We start from the raw sequence: 15,214 nt of genomic DNA, 5'->3' as shown, positions 1-15,214 counted from the left end.
CGGAGGGTCTGTAGTACTGTTAGAAACATATAAGATATTGTCCCAAGTATTCTAGTAGCTAAGGCAAAGGGTACTATACAAAATATAAAGTCAAGGATTTGGAATCAGCCTATTCTGTCCCTTATAATACCTTACCTTTGGCAAATATCTGGAAAACCATAATAGATTGGCTCTGCAGCCTTGGGGTCTGCTTGGGCCCCGCTCCATTCGCCTCGCTTCTCTTGGCTCAATCCGCTCCCCTACCCTACCCCCAATTTCCACCCGCCCCGCTACCTCTACATTTATTCTAACTCCATATCACCTGACCACTCCCTACAGCCAATCACCTGCAATCCTCCCACATCCCACCCCTGATTAACTCTCCTCCAATTAACACTACTTTCATCAAAATACAATATGACACAAACCATGCTCTTCTACCTTACATCCCACCTACTAACCCTCACAACCCTAACCTACACCACATCCTCATACACATACATACCACTACCCCACACTACCTACAATACAACACATACCTTCACACCTACAAAAACCCACATAAGCTTCCCTATATCCCCCTCTCTATTTGATAACAACAAAACAGTACTTGTACACAAGTACTTTCTACTATCTCAAGCTAGAAAAATATCATGCAAACTACACATAGATATATTATAAGCAATCAGACTTCATCCTTTATTAAACAAATACCTCCTTACCTCTGGAGATATTCATCCAAATCCAGGGCCAGACTACATTATACCCCCAAACAAACACCGGCAGACCTACTTATCATTAACCTTAACTGTCACAGTATATCAAACAACCTCCCTTACCTACACGCATTCATAACTCACTAGTCCCCTGACTTTCTAACCATAACAGAGACCTGGCTAAAACCCAGCACACAGAATGAGGAAATTCTCCCTCCAGGATATAATAGCTTAAGACTAGATAGAACAGGAAAGAAGAGAGGGGGAATTGCAATTGTCTATAAAAATACACGTAATATAGAACCCCTCCCAACTCCTCTACCTAAATTTAATACTGCTGAGATCATAGGCTCTGTGCTACAACTAAACAAGAAAAAGTGTATCAATATTCTTTGTGCATATATCCCTCCAGGTAATAACTCTCCAATAAATGAGGAGATTTTTCAGTGGATAAAAGACAACTTCACACAAGAGACTATTCTACTAGGAGACCTAAACACTGATTGGCTAGCCTGCAATTCCAAAATTCCCACTAACTACATCAACCTATACGGATTCTCTCAACTTATTCTAGAACCTACTAGAGTAGATAAGAAATCCCAAAAGGAATCTATACTAGATTGGACATTAGTAAACTACCCAGAACAGAACTACCAAACAGGTTGTTTACCATACAGCCTTAGTGACCACCTCCTAACATTCCTCCTACACAAATGTTTTAACATACCCAAACCTACAGTCTTTAGACTATTCAGAAATGATTGCAAGGTTAACCCTCTAGATCTCAACACTACATTAAAAAAATGTAACTGGGAACCACTACGCACCCTTGACTTTGACCAAGCAGGGAACTATTTTAATACTACTTTCACTAAGGTCCTTGACCTAATAGCCCCATAAGAACAATTAGAGCTAAACTTTGCTCTGCTCCATAGCTTACTAAGTCCACTACAGCCCTATTAAAATCCAGAGATAAGGCATGGAAAACCTGGAAGAAAGACAAAACAAGTCTTTCTAAACAAATCTATCAACACCTTAGGAACCAGGTTAAACAGAAAACAAAGCTTGATAAACAGAACTACTACCTAAATATCCAAAACAAATACTCCAAAAACGCTCAAAAGTTCTGGCATGCCATTAACTCCCTACTAAAACCGGGTAAAACCACCACACCCGCTCCCACCTCAACCTCCACAAATACATATAGCGATATAGCCTCCAAATTCAACCAACACTTTACTGAATCCATTAATTCTCTATCTACTCAACTATCCAGAAATAGCTACACACCCATGCCAACATCTCCTAACAACTCTTCTCCCTTTACCTTTTCACCTGTCCCAACCTCTACAATAAAGAAACACCTCTTAAAACTGAAACTCATTACTCTTGCAGCAGATGGTTTACCAGCACATTTCCTAAAAATGGCTGCTGACGCCATATCCTACCCAATCTCAATCCTTATCAATCATTCTTTACAGGAGTCATACATCCCTCATCTGTGGAAAATCTCTTACATAATTTCCCTTCATAAGGGTGGAACCTTTTATGATTTCTCAAACTACCGCCTCATTGCCATCCTGTGTCCTTTTCAAAGATACTAGAGAAATGCATAGACTCCCAAGTCATGCATTTCCTAAACCAGAACAATCTCCTCTCCCCTACACAACACAGTTTCCGCTCATACCACAGTACAACCACCGCCCTTCTCTCCTTCACAAACCTGGTTAATCAGCACAGGAATAACAATATATTTGTATCTGCTATGTTCCTTGACCTCTCCAAAGCATTTGACATGGTTTCTCACTCCATACTAATAGATACTCTAACCTCTTTAGCCTTCACCCCCAACACTATTGCTTGGTTTAAAAATGACCTATCAGAATGACAACAAGCTGTCCAGTGGCAAGGAGTTTTATCACCTCTACTCCCAATCACCATCGGTGTACCCCAAGGCTCCATATTGGGACCAATAACCTACATACCTCTACCATGCAGGCCTCACTAATCCAGTATGCAGATGGTTCCACCCTAATCTGCTCAGCCCCATCTCTTACCTCCCTACAGCACCTTACCCAGAAATCTTTTGCCTTAGTAGAAAGGTGGATCACTAATATTCAACTCATCTTAGATTCCAACAAAACTACTTCTATTCACCCCAAACAAATCAAAAACCTCCCCACTCTCCTTCTCTATCTCTTCCAATAATGGTGCTGTCATTTCACCATCTCTCCACACCAAGCTCCTTGGCATTGAAATAGACAACAACCTCCACTTTGACAGCCATATCTCTCACACTATAAAAAAGGTACACAAAAAATGGGTTCCTTATACAGACAAAAAAACTTTCTATCAGATCAGGCTAAATTCACCCTAGCTCAAACCCACCTTCTTTCCACACTAATGTATGCAGCCCCAATTTGCACTTATGTTAGGAAATCAGACCTAGACAAACTTGAGTCCTGCTATAACAAAATTGCCAAGTTATTAAAAATTCCCTGTTCAGAACTCATCACTGCATACCTCTCAGGCAACTTCAATGGCGTGAACTCCCAGTTACTACTCTATCACCAACTTGTCATATCATACAACAACCTAAAACAACCTGATAAAACTCCCGCTCTAAGGCAGTTATTGACTAACTACAATTACTGACTACGAAATTGTCCACTCCGCTCTGCCAGTAAATCACTCCTCACTATTACCTCAGCTAATAACACAGCCGGCAAAGCTCTATTTTCACACATTATAGCTAAAACTTGGAAAAATCTCCCTACATCCGTGACTTCTGCATCAAATACCACTCAATTCAAAAACTCCCTTAAGGCCTGTCTTATAAGGTCCTGGCTCTGTCCATATGTCACACAGTCCTAAAATTTGTTACCTCTACACTTTCACTTTTCTCTCTTTGTACATGCCCCTGTAAGCATGGTTCTTCCAAATGTTATCCCTTGACAAACATGAACTTGTTGTAAAATTTGTTACCTCAGTACTTTCTCTTTTCTCTCTTTGTACATGCCCCTGTAAGCATGGTTCTTCTAAATGTTATCCCTTGACAAAATGAACTTGTTGTAATCTCTGTCTGTTTCTCACTACAGACAGAATGTACATATGTAAATATTTGCTGATTTGAATTGTCTGTACTGTTTTTCATTTCTCACTAGATACTACTAGCATAACAAATGCTTTTTTCTACACTTTGTATAATATTAATATTGCTGCAATGTGTTGATTTTGATATAAGTGAAGCTTTTCTCCCCGGGCCTCTGCTGAAAATGGACCTCGTCCAGTCGGATCATCCCGGTTAACAAAAATAAAATAAATAAAATAAATAAATGTGGGGGTATGATGTATGATATTTTCCAGATGATGGGACCATGGTTTTCTTTTATGGATCTATTGATATTTACTGAGGCTGGGAATGCTATAGCTTCTTCTATTTTAAGGTACTCTGCTGGTAATCTGTTGGCTGCTAAGATGGTTGGCTTCATTTTTAGTAGGTATTTTTTATTGTTGAGGTGGCTACACTATCAAGTTTAAAGAGTACCTTGTTGTTGGTAAGGAGATGAGGACTAGTGAGGGGTGAGATAGAGGTTTGTTTGGTTAGTGATAAGGTAGAGTTTACAAAGTGGGTGTTGAAATGATTTGAAGTATTACCTGAGTATTAGAGGTTATGGTGATTTTTTTTGGGGGGTGGAGGGTTGTCTGGGGTTTAACAATGACTTTAAGGACTGCCAGAATAGTTTGGAGTTATTTTTGGTGGGTATTTTGTAGGTTTGTAAAATATTGTTTCTTGTCATTAAGTGTTTGTTTGTTTTTTTGGGGGGGTTTTGTGAGAATTCTGTAATATTTATAATCCTGCAGGGTTGAGTTTTATTTTCTGTGCATGCTTTCCAGGCCAGGTTTCTATTTAATAGTAGTTGCTTAGTAGTCTTTGTTAGCCAGGTTACTTGAATGGATTTGACTCTTTTGTGGGATCTGCTTATCTAGACTAACTGCTTCATCTAGTGGTAATGTTTTTAGGTGGTTCCATTTATATTGCTTTAAAGTTATTATAACGAGTTCAGGGTTGAAATCTTGCAGATTATGGACTTGTTTGTATGCACTTGCTTCTGAATGTTTAGCCCACTGTCTGATAGCATGGGGGGGTAGATGGTCTCTAATACTGTGGAGTAAGTTTCCAGTGGTATTGATGTGTGGGGCTTATTTGAAAGAATCCAATCTAGCATGGTGTCTTTGCTAGTTGTTTTGTAGGTACTGGTAATAATATTTAATAGTTGCAAGAATCCAAATTAGTTTAGGTCAAGTGTGTTATTTATTTCCTTCCAGTCTATGTTTATGTCACTTAAGATTATTGTCTCTTTTTTATATTGTGATACAGTCATTGACATATTTCTTCAGTTATGACTAGATTGCTTACAGTAAGAATGTATAGTCCTACTAGGTAGATTGATTTACTGTTATTGAATTTTTGAGCTGGATAATGAAAATTTCACAGTTTTGAAATCTTGGGGTAATTTGAGGATGCCGGATTACTTCTAGGCCATTTTTAAAAATGATTGCCACTCTACGTCCTCGTTTTGTTAGTCTGTCTGACCTGATTGTGTTATATTCAGGGGCAGTATTTCATTACTGGTTATTTATGGATTTAGCCAGGTTTCATTAAGTATAACTATGTCGGGGTTAGAGCGTGAGAGAGATGTCTGCAGATCATGGATCACTCTGCATATGCTTTGAAATTTATGTTTAGAAGAAATGGGTTGTGAACTGAGTGGTGTTGTTCTGAAAGGGTTTGGTTGGTTCTGACTGTATATTGGTGCTTGGGTCGGGGTTGAGGTGGATGTCCCCACTTTGGACCAGCTTAGTTATGGTATGCAGATTTTTGAGGAAATATCTAGCCTTTTTATATGTACATAGGTAGGTGAAGAATGCTGCCATACTGAACTTTAAGTGTTTAAAGGTGCATGTGTTTAGAAGTGAGTGTGGATATAGTTCTGGAGATATGGTTGAAAAATATGGTTTGTTAGAGGACTGTTATGGTTGCGAATTTGTGGGAGAGAAACTGGTTACATTTAAGCTGGATTGTAAGATTGTGATGTGTGTGAAAAGGGTGAGTAATGTTATGGTGACTGCAAAAAATTTTTGAAAGGGATGTAAGATATGTCATGTACTTTATGACAGTGGTAGTAGTGTTTGTTGTAGTGTAAGATTGCTCGGTTATTATATAGTATATGGTTAGGGGTATTATTGAAAGTTCCAAGAGTATTAGATGGGGTAGAGGTGTTAATAGTGATGCAGAATGGGGAGATGTTGCTAGAGGTTGTTATTGGTTAATTGTGACAGGTGATCATGGATTGGGAAGTATAACTGTAGCTGTAGTGATGCTGGATAGAAATTGGGGATGGAGTATAGTGGAGCATGAGCGGAGCAAGGGTAGAATGGAATGGGGCCCAGACACAGATTACTGTATTCTCAGGAGAAACAATCAGTGAAGCTGTATTTAAAAGTAAGATGAGCTTATTAAGCCAATATTACAGAGCTTAATCTACCACAAACAAAGTGTATGTTGTGCCAGTCTTCCTGACGGTAAAGAAAATAGCAGCAAACAGTACTGTATTTGCCAGAATATTGAGATAAGCTATCTTATTAAGCTTGGTTTAAGTTAGGAGACTGACTTATACACAGGCTTTTTTTTTCTATTAACTGTAACACATGTATTTTTTAGACTTTCCACCTAGTATAACATGTTACTGTTAGAGGTAGAGTGCTTGAGCAACAAGTTTTCCTAATGTTTATTTGCAGGATATGCTACCGTTAGCTAATTAACTATTGGATGGAAAAATTATATTGATTTAGTTTTACTGGAAGGGGCTGGAGCCCTCTAGTAGTGTGCACATTGTAAGATATATCAGTAGTTTGTGATTAAGAACTGAACATTAATCATACTTTAAATGTTCTTTTCTGCTGGAAGGAGGTTCTTCATTGAAGATGACTGGTCTCACTCAATATATTGACAAAGTTTTCAGGAAGATAGATGATGCACTATATAAATATTTAGTTTTAGTTTTAGCGTCTACAGCTGAAAAAGAAAGAAAATAGGAAGTGTAACATATAGTTAGCAGGGGAAGGGAGAAAATTAAGCAAACTATGTTTAATATTGGAGAAAGGTGTAGAGGTTAAGAAAATATATACAAATGTACACCTACCTTCAGTACTCCTCCCTGATGTCCTTTGGCAAATGTGTGTGTGTGTGTGTGTGTGTGTGTGTGTGTGTGTGTGTGTGTGTGTGTGTGTGTGTGTGTGTGTGTGTGGAAAGTACAGGACAGTGAACAAATTTGCTAGTAGGTAAATGAGTAAGTAGCTTTTAGATAGTGGAGCAGTTTAACCTAGTGTTTTTTATGCTAAAAAACAATTCTGCTTTACTTTATTCATCTTTCGGAAACCGGTTAAGTATTGAGTGCTGTGATCACTCAGAAGGTAAATTTATATTATATACATATATACATACAGACTACAGCCACACCTACATACACACAATGCAAAATGCAACATATTTAGCTATTCACCATCTTGTAGCTTTCTACTGTAACCTCCTAAAGAGCAGGTATGCAATAGTTGTTTCTGTTATCATTGATAAATTGAGTATTACTGCAGTACATGTGCATTTATTCTTTATTATAGTCATATTACCTTTGTAATCATGTTTTACTGTAACTCTTTTATTCTTTCTGTTGACTATTTTTATTTTTATTTATTTTATTTTACATTTGTTGACCGGGATAGTCCGACTGGATATATGTCCATTTTCAGCGGAGGCCCGGGGAGAAAAGCTCCAAGACATTACCAATAAATTACAAATCGATTACATGCTAAACAATATACACATTATTGATAGTTATACATAGCTACAAAACCTTTTGTGAAACAAAATCAAATATAAAAAACAGTTTAGGTGTTTATATATATATATATATATATATATATATATATATATATATATATATATATATATATATATATATATATATATATATATATATACATATATACATATGTATTGGTTCCATAGGAAGTGTGTCTCTTCAGTAGATTAATAGAGAGAAAAAACAAAGCAACAGTGAGAGGTATAATAGCCAACGGAGGTGGTCATGGATGAGGTGAATACTGTCAGTCAGGATTAGTGCAAGGCCATAACCATTGAGAATTTAGGAGGATTCTTAGTTGCTTTTTAAACAGTGGAGTGGATGAAAGGGATGTTAGTTCGGTAGGAAGCTTGTTCCAAATGTTATCAACAGAGTTAGTGAACAGGCAATCCCCAGACTTGTTGCTGGGTTTTAAGGTAGATACTATTACCCTATTGGTAGATTGTAGGGTTGTTAGGTTTTTGTATGGGCTAATAAGCTTACAGACTATGGGAGTATTTGTTGGATGATGCAGAATTTTATGAATAATTGTAAGTTGCTGTATAAGAAGCTGACTTTGTAATTCCAGCCAACCTAATAGTTTGAGATCCTGGCAGTGATGGGTTCTAAATGGGGATCCAGTGGCAAATCTGGCTATGTTATTATAAGATGTTGTCAATTTATTGATATTGCTTTTGGAGAGGTTTGTATAAATTGGGGAGGCATAGAGGAGGGTGGAGAGTAGGTGAGTTTGGGCAATAGTAGACCTAGTTGAAGCTGTGAGAAAGGGTTTAAGACTATAAAGGGAACCAAGTTTTTTATTAACTGATTTAATAGTTAGGTTAATATGTGTGTCAACGTTCAGATTATTATCAATTGTTACACCTAGAAGTTTGGTGGTTATGTCGGGAGCTATTTTAGTACCATTGTTGGATGTGATTGTAAAGTTAATAGTGAGGGACTTTAGGGTGGGAGTGAACAATAATAGTTTTTTTTTTTGGGGTTAAGGAGGAGACAGCGTTGATGGAACTATTTTTCGACTAAGTTAAATACTGTTTGGGTCTTGCTTTGAAGCTCTGCAGGTGAGTAGGGGCTACATATTAATGTCGAGTCGTCGGTGTATTGTATGCAGGTGGCCTGTAGGATGGATGTTTTCAGATCATTAATGAAAATGGTAAATAGGAGAGGTCCCAGAATGGAGCCTTGTCGGAAACCAAGAGAGATAGGGAGCTGAGTGGATAGTTTATTGTCCCAGAGGACTGCTTGCTGTCTATTTCCTAAGTAGGACTTAAACCACTTGACTGTTTGGGTGTCAAAAGAGAAAGATGTAAGTGTATCCAACAATAGCTGATGATTCACCATGTCAAATGCCTTTGAGAGGTCAATAAAAAGGGCTGAGGACAGTAAGTTGTTGTTACAGTTTTTATTAATGCAGTCTGAAAAGGATAGGAGTGCTGTTGTACTATGGAATGGCCTAAAGCCATGCTGGCAGTCCACTAGTAGGTGGTTTTGGAGAAGATAATCAAGTATTTGACGATGAATACATCTCTCCATAATTTTTGCTAGTGAGGAAAGTAGGGCTATAGGCGGAAGTTAGAGAGTTAATTTGAGTTACCTCCCTTATGGAGGGGTATAATGTGTGAGACTTTCCATAGATATGTGATGGAACATTCTGTAATGGTTCTGTTTATTAATATAGCAATTGGGTAGGCAAGTACTCCAGCTGCCATTTGCAGGTATTCAGCTGGAAGGAGGTCAGCTGATGGAGTACTTGGTTTAAGTTTGAGGAGTAGGGTGTGTATGAAGGATGTTGGGACAGGCTGGAGGTGGAGTGTGTGGGGTAAATTTGTTGGGAGGGGTGACTCAGTAGTGGTACGGGGGGTAAGGTATTAGCTAAAGATTGGGCTGTTTCAGAGAAAAATTTGTTAAAAATATCAGCAATCTGGCTGGGAGAGTTTTGAGTCAAATTAGAGGAGGTAGGTGTTTTGGCGTGTCCAGGGTGGAGAAATTTATTTATTCCTGACCAGAATTTTTGTGGGTTCTGATGTTGGGTCTTTTGGAATTTGAGGTAATAGTTTCTTTTATCAAGGAATGTTGATTTTTTTGTAGCATTTCTAAGCTGTCTAAAATTTAAGTGAACAGCAGAGTTTTTAGTTTTTTTCCATTTGGACCAGGTTGGATTTCTCAGTCTCATTTTTGTCTAGTCTCCTTTGTGAGTCAAGGAGCAGGTTTGTTCCTAATTCTAACAGTGTGAGAGGGAGCATGGTGTTCCAGAATTTGTAAGAATTTATTGTTAAAGTATGAGACTGCTTCATCAAGAGGTAGGGATTTTAGGGGTGACCAATTGCAAGCTTTAAGCTCAGCTTGAAAGTTAACTAGCTTTAGATTTTTCTTGTTTCGTGTAGTTCTAAAGTTAATTTGGTTGAGAATTGAGGTCTTTTGTCTAGATATAAAGGTCAGGGAATGGTCACTAATATCATCAGGGAGTAAGCCTATTTTGTATAAGTGGGGACAACTGTTAACTAGTATCCAGTCTAAGGTGGTTTGTTTGTGCTAGGTTTATGGGTTCTGGTAGGGTAGATGATGGTTTGATGAAAGCCATAAAGATTGATATGAGTAGCTGGATTTACAGATGTACAACATTTCCGATCAATATTAAAATCCCCAATGATTATTGTTTCTTGTGGGAAGGGTGTGGAGAGTCAACTAAGGGTGTTTTCAAGAGTATTTATGTTATTGCCTGGGGGGGGATGTACAAGCAAATAATGTATATGGATTTGTTTGCATTAACTTGGAGCTTGGATATTAAGATCTCAGCATTACTAGGTGAGGGTGGTTGAGTGTCTAGTGAGGTGACCTATAATTCAGATTTGAAAAGTATTGCCACCCCACCACCCTTTTTATTTAGATGGTCTAGTCTCAGAATGCTGTAGCCAGGTGGGAGAATATCATTGTCTTTAATAACTGGTTTGAGCCAGGTTTCTGTTATACATAGGATGTCAAAGGAATGCAAATCTAGCAGGGTGTGCAGCTCGGGTGATTTTATTATTTATGCTGCATATATTAAGGTGAGCTATGAGAAGAGAGTTTGAGGTTTTAGTGGGGGTATGTGATGTGGAGGGGTAGTAAGACTGGGAATTATAAGTGGAAATGCTAGGACCTGGATTTGGATGAATTTCATCATGTAGTAATAGGTGCTGCTGGAGATTCTGTGAAGGTTTCTCAAGTTTACATAAGATAGGGTCAGTTTTCCTGGTTTGGAAATGCTTAATATGGGTTAGTCTATAGAACTGTGGTCGCAGGTAGGATGATGAGGATGTTATGTTACTATGGGTTAGTGAGACTAGAGAAGAGAAAGGGGTTGTTTGTTTCAAGGGGTGGTGAAATTTAGTAAGGCTTAGGTATTCATAGCAGGAGAGGCTGTGGGATAGAAGAAGGGTGGTAAGGACTGTGGACATGAGGAGTAAGTTAAGATAGTTTGTAAGACAGTGATAGCCATAGTAGGAGGTGCGGTATTGGTAAAAAGATGGAGAATAGTGATTCAGGAAGGACAAGATAAGGGTGTGTCTATCCAAAGAGAAGGGTAGATAAATTGGGAATTTGAGTAAATTGGTATTAATTAGATAAGTCTGTAACAAGATCAAGTGAGCTATTGGTTGATGAGGGATAGAGGTGTGGCTAAGGAAGTATAAGGTTAGGTGTTCTAGTAGTAGGTGGGATTTGGGGGTAGGGTAGGGGAGCGGAGTACCAGCCCCCTTTAATTATACACAACACCAACTGACATTGGACAACCTTTATTAATATCAAATATAACTTTATTACATCTTTCCAAATATTCGTTATAACACAATAACCTTGTCACCACATATTTAAAATACTTATAACATACATCAGGGCAATTTACCCCACTCACCCTGCCCAAATAAGCAGCATCTATACCTCTGCTCACTTATCTTATCAGTCAATCATTCAATAAGCAGTGTCCATAATGTGCCCATTTATTTATCCATCACGCAGCATCCTACTGCTCACTTTCATCCCCCAAAATCCTTGCATTGACCCCAACACCAAGAAGGGGAACAGAAGAGGGACAAGTCTGCCCATCTTCTCCTCTTGATACCCATCTCTATAACTATACCAAACAAACTACAAGAAAAATTGTGAAGGAGGGATGGATAACAAGTTCACACCAAAATGTAATTCTTCCTAACAGTTTCAGTCCTATAAAACTCCTAAGTCCCGGCCTACATCTACCTCACTTCCTCACATTAACCTTCCCATACAAACTAAACAAGCCTATCTTTATACCATAACCTTAAATCCCTCCCCTGAACGACACCCAGCCCCCAACACATTTAACTCTCTATACCCTTGCCAAAGATGTCCCTGGACAAACTGATTTGTTCCCAAACCTCATTTGTCCTGGTCCCCTTTAATAATACACATGACACCAAATAACATTCGGTGACCTTTATTAATTTCAAATACAACTTTATTACATCTTTTCAAATATAGTCATAACACAATAACCTTGTAACCACACATGTAAAATACCTATAATGTACATCAGGGCAGTGTACCCTGCTCACCCTGCCCAAATAAGCAGTGTCCATACCTCCGCTCACTTATATTATCAGTCAGTCATCCAATAAGCAGCGTCCATACCTCCGCTTACTTATATTATCAGTCAGTCATCCAATAAGCAGTGTTCATACCTCCGCTCACATATTTATCCATAAAGCAGCATCCTACTACTCACGTTCATCCCCCGGAATCCTTGCATCAACCCCAACACCAACAGGGACAAGCCTGACCCTCTTCCCCACCCATCAACGTAAACAAAGGCTGTTCCCCTTCTCTTATATAAGACCTTTCACCAGACCTTCCAAAAATAAACGTAAATATGCATTAAGCAAGTCTAAACCAAACTCATTCAAGTGCACCCCATCAGATCTAAACCAAACTGGGTCCCTGTTATCTAAATCCAGATGTTCTATCATATACATACCCAATGCCCCCAACTGCCATGCCAGCCTATAGTTAGTGAACCTCCTTGCATGCTCCAAAGCCTTAAAATTAACAGCATTCCACCAACACAAACGAGATACAATATCCTACCATACAATGCACATACCCGGATATAATGACTACAACATAACCAAATCCTCTCTTTTCATATCCACCAACTGGGTGTTAGGAATTAACCCTAAATCATTACCAGCCAAACGTATAACCAATATTCATGGCAATCCCTTCCGTGATCATACCACTTCAATTTCATCCACAAACTGAATCCACCTGAGACCTCTAATCCCATGACAGCTAACAGTCCACTCCAGTCGATGCAAACTCAAGTCCTTTCCATCCATCCTAACTGTTGCCCTCTTCACCGCCAATGGATATATGAATGGCCCAGGCTACAATATCCTTTTCCGAAAGACAAAAAAGAAATAATTATCATTTGAATCTATCACCTGATATAAGATAAAAAGGCATCTGAAGACCACCACCCCAGTCTCCAGATGACCTCACTGGACATACCTTTCCACACCAAATCCAAAGTCCTACTAATGCAAAAATAATGAGTAGAAAACCTTTCACCTGCAAAACCCATGCAACACAATGCCCTTCTCATTACATGTATAAACTGATTACCTGTCACCACCTTACCCCCTCTCAACCGAAAGACCATGTCCTGAGGGTCTCCCACACAAGTCCACATCAAAACCATAGCCCATACCACCGGACAAAGCCCCACATTCCTATGTTTCCCAAGAACTATCTGCATGCCTTTACCTAACTGATCCATTTTAGACCTACAAAAGCAAATGTGCACTGATCCTGGGAAAACCATAACATCTCTCCAAAGTAATGACCCTAACAATTCTAACACTCACAATGCCCCAAAATACATCCATAAACACAAAGTAACCTAAAAAACATAGTCCAATGACTCACCCACCACTAAAGCCAAACACTCTCAAAACTTGTCTCATCAACGGCCAATGCATATCCATATTCACTCCAGTCACTCTACCCCATCCTCTCAACATACACCTCACCATCCAGGACTTTGTAAAATCATGCAACCCAACCCCCTGCACAAATAAACTAATTGCTGTCAAATCTACCTTAACCAATTGCACCACCTTAGCCTGCCCCCAAGCATGAGCCAAATATCACAAAAATGTTCCTCCGACCACAGTCCTTCATCCTTGGGCAAATAAAAAATACATTTATCAGAATCAATTAATGCCATATCATAAGCCTTCCTGGTAGGTGGCACCCAAGAATGCTGCACCGACCTCCTGGTTACGTCAACCCAAGATTCCACACGTCATCTGACAACACCATCAGCTCTTCCTTTGATCCTGGGAACAACTGTCAGAACCTGGAAAACTGAAATTGAGACAAACTGTCAGCAATCTCATTCCTAATTCCTGCAATATGCACACCTGTCAACGAAAAATTTATTAATAAAATCTACAAAGCCAACTTACGTAATACACACAACATTTCAGATCTCGGTTTTTGCTTGCAAAACCCGCACCACCACCATATTATCAGAGTTAAAAAGTACTCTTTTTCCCCTCAATTGTTCCGATGCATTCCACATTGTTATTAACTCCAAAAAGGCAATATCTCTTTTCCACTCATCCTTCCAACCTACCAGCCAATGAGCCACAAACCATTCCCCACCAAAAATACACCCATTCCAATACCCCCAGAAGCATCTATAAACAATTGCATTTTCTCTTGAGCAACCCAAACTGCTAAAAAGAGACACCATTAAAATGCTCCAAAAAGAATAACCAAAGTGCCAACACCAGCCCATACCAACTCGTTAACCTTGACCCAATGATGTTTGCACTTCCCTCCTTTTAACAAAAAGGCCACTGACCTACAAAAGGTATGCCCTGGATGAACTTTCCAGCATGCAAAATTCAGAAGCCCCAAATGCTCCATAACCTCCTGAATCTGCACCTTCTCCTTGGACACCACCCAACCAATTTTCTCCATCAGATGGGCTATCTTATTAGCCAGCAAGCAAAACAATCCCAATTCAGCATCCACCAGCAATCCTAAGAAATCCAATGCCTTAGCCTGACCTTCCAACATTTGCCTAGCTAATGGGACCCCCAACTCCTCACACATCTCTAAAACGTCTCATACGTGTTTAGCCGCTCCCACAAATCCCTCACCTACTATCAAGAAATCATCCAAATAATGCACCACTTTCTGTGTATCGACCCTCTGCTGCCAAACCCAATGCAGTACTGTTATAAATTTTTCAAAAGTAGCTCAAGCCACCAAGCATCTCATTGGCATAGTCTTATAAAAGTGAAGTTTTTTTCCCTACTATGCCTAACAATGGCCACTCCTCCTCATGTATCTACAAAAGGAAAAAGGGATATTCAACATCCACCTTTACTAACCATGGATTCTTAAAACCCCGAATAACCTTCACAGCATCATCCAGAGATGCATAACTGACCTTGGCATCCTCCATGGAAATGAAATCTTTAATGGAGCTCCCTTCTGGATATGACAAGTGGTAAATAAGCCTAAACTTACAGACTACCTTCTTAGGAACCAAACCCAAAGGTGAAACCTTAA

This window comes from Protopterus annectens, chromosome 7.part0, assembly GCF_019279795.1.
Source record: "Protopterus annectens isolate FY-2018-M chromosome 7.part0, PAN1.0, whole genome shotgun sequence".
NCBI lineage: Eukaryota > Metazoa > Chordata > Ceratodontiformes > Protopteridae > Protopterus > Protopterus annectens.
The sequence above is the reverse complement of the archived record's forward strand: the minus strand, read 5'-3'. Positions refer to the sequence as shown.